At 45.7% G+C, this 6,155-nt stretch overlaps 1 protein-coding gene, 1 long non-coding RNA gene and 1 other non-coding gene across 3 annotated transcripts in view; 1 reads left to right on the top strand and 2 right to left on the bottom strand.

Annotated features, from left to right (window-relative positions):
* The window catches only part of Tshz2 (teashirt zinc finger homeobox 2), a 272,987-nt gene that overhangs the window by 20,398 nt on the left and 246,434 nt on the right, over positions 1-6,155 (top strand). The window lies entirely within an intron of this gene.
* LOC111818030 overlaps positions 2,101-6,155 on the bottom strand; it is a 6,442-nt gene continuing 2,387 nt past the window's right edge. Inside the window, exons 2-4 of the long non-coding RNA XR_002822106.1 lie at positions 3,510-3,619; positions 3,436-3,437; positions 2,101-2,513 (exon numbers count right to left, since the gene is read on the bottom strand). This is a non-coding gene — a long non-coding RNA (uncharacterized LOC111818030). The remainder of the gene's footprint in view (positions 2,514-3,435; positions 3,438-3,509; positions 3,620-6,155) is intronic.
* On the bottom strand, positions 4,496-4,602 carry LOC111818038. Its single transcript, XR_002822112.1, has one exon. It is a non-coding gene; the product is annotated as a U6 spliceosomal RNA (small nuclear RNA).

The following is a 6,155-nucleotide window of genomic DNA, read 5'->3' as shown; positions in this document are numbered from 1 at the left end:
ATGGATGGATGGATGGATGGATGGATGGATGGATGGATGGATTAGTAGGTGGTTGGATGGATGGATGGATGGGTTAGTAGGTGGATGGATGGATGGATGGATGGATGGATGGATGGATGGATGACTGTGTGGGTGAATGGATGGATGGATATGTGGATGGATAGATGGATAGATGGATGGATGGATGGATGGATGGATGGATGGATGGATGGATGTGTGGATGGATAGATGGATAGATGGATGGATGGATGGATGGATGGATGGATGGATGGATGAGCGGGTAGAGGGTTGAATGGATAGATGGATGTATACATGAGAGATAGATAGGTGGGTTGCTGAGTAGATAGATAAATGGCTAGATAGGTAAGTGATGAGGTTATCCTATCCATGGCTCCATAGAACTCAAGCCCATTTGTTCATTTATGGGTTTAATTATCAATTTCCACCCAGATTTCATCCAAGCCAACCACCGCCATCTCCATTTGCTGTGGATCCTTCGCTTCCCTTCTCACTAATCCCCCTGAGCCCAAGCTTCCTCTTTCCTGCACAGGAGCACCTGGTCAACTCTTAAGAGGACTAATGATCTGGGAAGAGCCTCAGACCTGGCCTGGCTGACCTCCCACAGGCTTTGGCACTGCTCGCTGCAACCTTAACAGAGCCAGCAGGTTTCTCTGCACCCCCTCCCCTCTGCTGTGCTCTTTAAAATAATCACAGAGGCTATGTTACCATTTCCTGAATGTCCAGTCTGTGTCAGGCACCCCCAGACATCCTACGTGTACTTGTCCTGACTGAGACTTCTTTTCAGCTAAGGAGAGAGACACACCGTCATCCTACTCCCCAGGAAACTGAGGCACCAAGCTATTGGCTAACTTGCTCACATGGTACATACAGAGTGCAACCAAAATTTATGACTAGATGTGTCTGGCTCCAGGGGCACATGGTGCATATTCTCAGCAGTCTTGGAAGCCCAAGTTTTATTTCCATGAATCCTGCCATGGCCTATGATGAACTGTCCATTCCTTGAGTGACTATGTGAGTGCCGTCCTCAGCGAGTACAGAAAGGGGTGAAGGGATGGACTGGCTCAAAGTTGCTCCTCTTTATTGTACTTTCCTTCCTCCCATGCCAGGATCTCTGTGTGCAGTGGTCATGGTGGGCACCCGGCCCATCATCCACATGGCTCAGCGGCTTCCTTCCGAGGACCCCACAGATGTGCATGCCGGCCTGGGGGGGTTTGGGTGGTTTTCCCAAACCCAGTCGCAGCCTCTGGTCAACCTTCCTTGACCTGTTTGCACCCAGAACTGGAGGAGGCAGGGGTGGCTGATGTGTATTCGCCAAAATGAAGTCAAGGAGGTGTTTCCCGCATAAGGAGTAGTGAGTACTGGGCTGGCGAAGTTCAGAGCTTTTACGTGATAGCCCCTGCTCTCTTGGGCTACAGTCGAGGCCTTTGAACTCAAAGAGGTTGGGAATGAAATCCAGGCTGCTATTTTACTTCCTGTCTGACCTTAGACAAGTTGTTTAACCTACTAAGTACTGATATATATATATATATATATATATATATATATATATATATATCTGATATAAAAGGAGGTCATGACTTGGTTCATATCAATTGTGTCTAGAGTGTGTTGAATATGTGCTTAGTCCATAATATTCACTCCATAAATCTGAATGTGGTGGATTTTTCATGAGAGTGAACACAACTTGTAGGACCATTAGAGGGACACAGGAAAGAGACCATTTCTCTTGGGGAAAGAAATGGATTCTTTTGAGGTCTTTGCTTATGTTCAGGGGCACAAATTTAATAATCAAATTTTTAAGCCAGTGTAGCGGTGCTCATCTGTTATCCCAGCCCCTGGGAGGCTGACGCAGGAGGATAGCACATTCAGGGAACTAGTGATCCAGTTCTGTGCAAAAGGCCACAAGTTCAAATCCTGGATCCACAAATTTTAAAAAAATTGTTTATGAAGTTTATAATTTTTTTATAAAATTATAAAAAAACAAGTTTATAAAGTAAAAGTGGATAGCATATATATAAATCTCCAAATAAGGCACTGGACTGGAAGAACCACATTCTAAGTCCAACTCACTGTAGTCCCTTCTTGGAAGGGCCAAAGGCTCTTCCCAACTTTCGCTTCCTTTCAGGTTTTGATTTATTTATCAATTAGGGAAAATGGGAATTGACAAGCCTGAAATGATGAAGATGCTAAGGATGTAAAAAATGTTTTCATGTGGCAGGAATGAAAGATGTAGTGAGGTTGAACGGGAGAAAAATGACTGTGTCAGAGGCAGCCAGGGTGGCGACACTTCCCGCTTGCAGGGGGCAGGAGGTCTCAGGGAGAGCTGGGTGATGACTTCTGGAACTGGTGCAGAGCAGCCCCGGCTCACCACCTGAGGCCTGTCTGCTCTCCCGCGGTAAGCCCACCACCGCTAAGCAGGCTGCGCACTTGCGGTGTGGAGGCCCTTCTTGGATCTTACTCTTGACACGCAGTAGTGGGCCAAGGCTACTCTTCTCCGTAAAGGAAATATACTCCCATGTGTGTGACAGGCTACATGCATCACACATGTGCTCTGGTCTGACTTCTGTGTGTCTCTGAGGCCGCATGCCTGACTGCTGTTGATTTAGTCTAATGCATCTATAATTTTCGAGAGAACCACTCCTGGTTAGTAGCGCCGCACTTACTGTGTTATACAAGCTGCTGGAAAGGTAATTATGCATAATAGGAACCACCTTTGATTTAATTCTGCAGAGGTGAGTAATTAAATTGAGCTGCTAGCGTGGGGGTTAGTGGGCAACCTTTGTTTGGGGACATTCATCAAGAACGACTGGGATTGCTTACAAGGACACCGTTTCTTGGGTGCATCTTTGTCACCCAGATTGTCATAGCAAGACATTGGCAGGCCTGCGAGAGATGCAGCAAAAGCTGCATGCCAGCAGATGCGTATCTCAGTTTGTCATCCAAAACATCACTGGAAGGGACTCTCACCTCCCCAGCCTCACTGCCCCGGCCTGAGTGTACACCTTCTGTGCGTGAGTTCAGCACTGTGCTCCTCATTAGCTACTTACCGGTCACCTTGCCAGAGAGTCACAACCCCGGCTGCAGTCCATCCCACCGTGTGACCCAGCAGTCCTGAAATTTCTAGTCTGGTTCCGCTCAGGTACTAGCAGCATCAACAAAAGCAGACTAATTCGGTAATCCTTTAATGATTGCATTGGAGATGAATTAGTGTTTGTAGGACTTCATTTCTGTCTCACGTGTGGCTATTATTGCATTTCTAAGATTCTCCCCCCCATTTGTGTGTGTGTGTGTGTGTGTGTGTGTGTGTGTGTGTGTGTAGCAAGCCTAGCTTGATTTAAAAAGCAAAACAGAAAAGAAAAGAATGCACAGGCACAGGGGCTGTCCTCCACCAGCTGCTGAGAGTTTCGAAGGTACAGCTCTCAAGCAAGGGATTTCTGGGGGTCAAGGCCAGTCTGTTCCTGGCACTGATGCCTACACCTGGGACTGACCTGGCCATTGTCAGATGAAGTTGGTAGGAAGGAGCCAGAACTTCAGTTGGATCTTAGTAGTTTCCAAAGGATTCCCAGAGCTCCACACAGAGGCATTTTCTCCACAATGGCTGCAAGATGAAATCGGAAAGTCCAGAGAAATGTTATGAAAATTCTCCTGCCTGAGCCCCCCGCTTAGGACAGAGACTTGGCCTAAAACCTTCCTCCTGCTGGTGCAGCCCCTGTGTCCTCTAGCAGAATATAGGGTGTTCAGTCTCTGGCCCACCTAGACTTGGATCAGAAGCAGCATTTTCCAATTTTTTTAGGTTAATTAAAATTCTGGGGGGTTTTTCTGTATTATCTCTACCTTTCTTTGCATTTTTATATTAATTTTATTGAGAAAGAACTAGCAATGAGACAGTTTCAAAACAGGTTAGTAGGACTGTTAAAATAATCAATACATTGCATATTGTTGTCTTCATAACAGTTATTCATAGTACAAAATGAAGACATGATATCTTGTCTAAACACTATTAGTTCAAAACTTTCTTCTCATTGAACTAAGGGAAAGTAGCTGTATATCTATCCCTGGCCCCTATATTTTTTTCACAGCCCACAAAATGGACCTTCATTTATATCCCCCTTTTTTGTTTACTTTTGCCAGAGATGGGTATTCCATTGCCATTCATATATGGTAGATTCATGAATTCAGCAAAGTAATCCAATATAGTCCAGTAGTCTATGATAGTAATGGGTTACCCATCACCTTTTCCAGGTGAAAATGACTGTTCCACTTAGAAAGACATATTTTTTGATAAAATATCATCAACTACGATCATCAGAAGAATGGAAGAATACTGTGTTCTCATTAAAGTTATAAATTGGCTAAGGAACGTACTGTTTTAATTGATGTATCAAATGGATGATGAACAAAGAAATAAACATACCTAGATTATATTTTTTAAAAAGCAGCATTTTCACAAGATGCCCTGGTGATTTTTTATTGTTTAAATATGGAGCGCTTCACGAATTTGCATGCCATCCTTGCACAGGGGCCATGCTAATCTTCTCTGTATCGTTCTAATTTTGGTACATGTGCTGCCGAAGCGAGCACCGCCCTGGTGATTTGAACACACAACAGGATCTGAGAAGCCCTGAGAGCCTGGCTCCGCCCTCCTTCGGGACAGGAAAGTCGCATATCCTGGGTGCCAGGCCCTGGTTTCTTTCTGTCCATCCTGGCTGCCTCCTAGGCCTCTCGGTGCTTCTACTTGGTTCTGGTCTTGGACCAGGGCCTCTTGCTCAGTGCAGCCTTCTGCACCCTTTGGACCACACATTAAATTCACACACCCCGCCCTAACCCCACAAAGGCCTGCAAGTATCACCCTGCCCTGCCTGGTTCTCTTTGGGGTAGAAACTTACGTTTCTGGCTTTGTTGATTCCCATCCGTCATCCATCCCACATAGATAGTAAATTCGGTGAGGACAGGGCCGTGTCTTTCCTGTCACCTTCATGTCCCAAGCACTAAGGGCAAGGTCCGTATATGGCCAAAGTGCTACGATATCAGCCCAGGGAACAACTAGACGCACATTACAAGGCTTTGTAATTATGAGCTTTGTAGGCACATTGTAGGCTACTCAATTTATCTCTTCAGCCATGTTCTGGAATTTTCTAGAATAGTTTTCTGTTTATTTCATTCTAGGTAACAAGAAAGTCAGTACAGCAGAACTACTACCTCCCAAGCATTTTTCTGCACATTGAATATTATTCCAGTATATTTCATACATTTTATAAATAAAGCAACTGAGACTTAAGGCAATGATTTCAGACCAAAAAGCATGAAGGGACAGGGCTGGAAATCACGCTGTCACACCAGGGAGGCTGGTGACCTCCTCTGTACCTCAGGTCGGCTGTCAGCCTGACCCTCCACAGATATGGCACTACCTGGCCCTAGTAACACAGACCTTTCCTGCACATGCCACCTGCTGCTGAGCACTGCTCCAGGCTCTGGGGACAGCAGTGTGCAAGGAACATCCAGTGCCTGCTCTCCTGGGCAGAGCCAGTGTGCATCTCAGATGCCAGGGGGTGAAAAGGGATCTGAGGAAAAGTAAAGGTTACCAAAGGGTGGAAGTTGAGGGGAGGAACTGTGCTGTTGGAAGAGGAGTTTAGCTCCTTCTTTTATATCTCCTTAGCCCCAAGCTCAAGGTCCAGGGCATGACAGGTCTTCAGTGAGCCTGGTTTGATGACTGACTAACAGATTGAATTAATTATTTAAAGTGGGCAAAAACCAGCTTTGCTGTATGTGGCCAACAATCAGAGTGGAGAGAACAGCCAACCTAAGGGTTGGAATTTCCCATCTTGTGAGGTGATGATCTTTCTACACTACAGGTTCGAGGCTAGGATGACCTCAGCCACCTCTAGAACTTCCAAAAAAAACCCACAGATGCACAGCAGCATTCAGCTCATTGTTTGGGAAAATTTGGGATCAGGATTTCTGGGTAGTGGTGACCCAGCTTGTTTTTGAAAATAATCCCCTGGTTGACACTAATGTGTATGAAAGGTCGGGATGTCCTACTCTTAACATTGGAAGAGATAGCACCATCTCTGATAGGTTGGTGCCCACTGTGCATCATTCGGAGGCTAACTGAGCCCCACTCGGAGAGAAGAAGG

The sequence above is a fragment of the Octodon degus genome, unplaced genomic scaffold (genome assembly GCF_000260255.1).
Source record: "Octodon degus isolate 3935 unplaced genomic scaffold, OctDeg1.0 scaffold00077, whole genome shotgun sequence".
NCBI lineage: Eukaryota > Metazoa > Chordata > Mammalia > Rodentia > Octodontidae > Octodon > Octodon degus.
The sequence above is the reverse complement of the archived record's forward strand: the minus strand, read 5'-3'. Positions and strand labels throughout refer to the sequence as shown.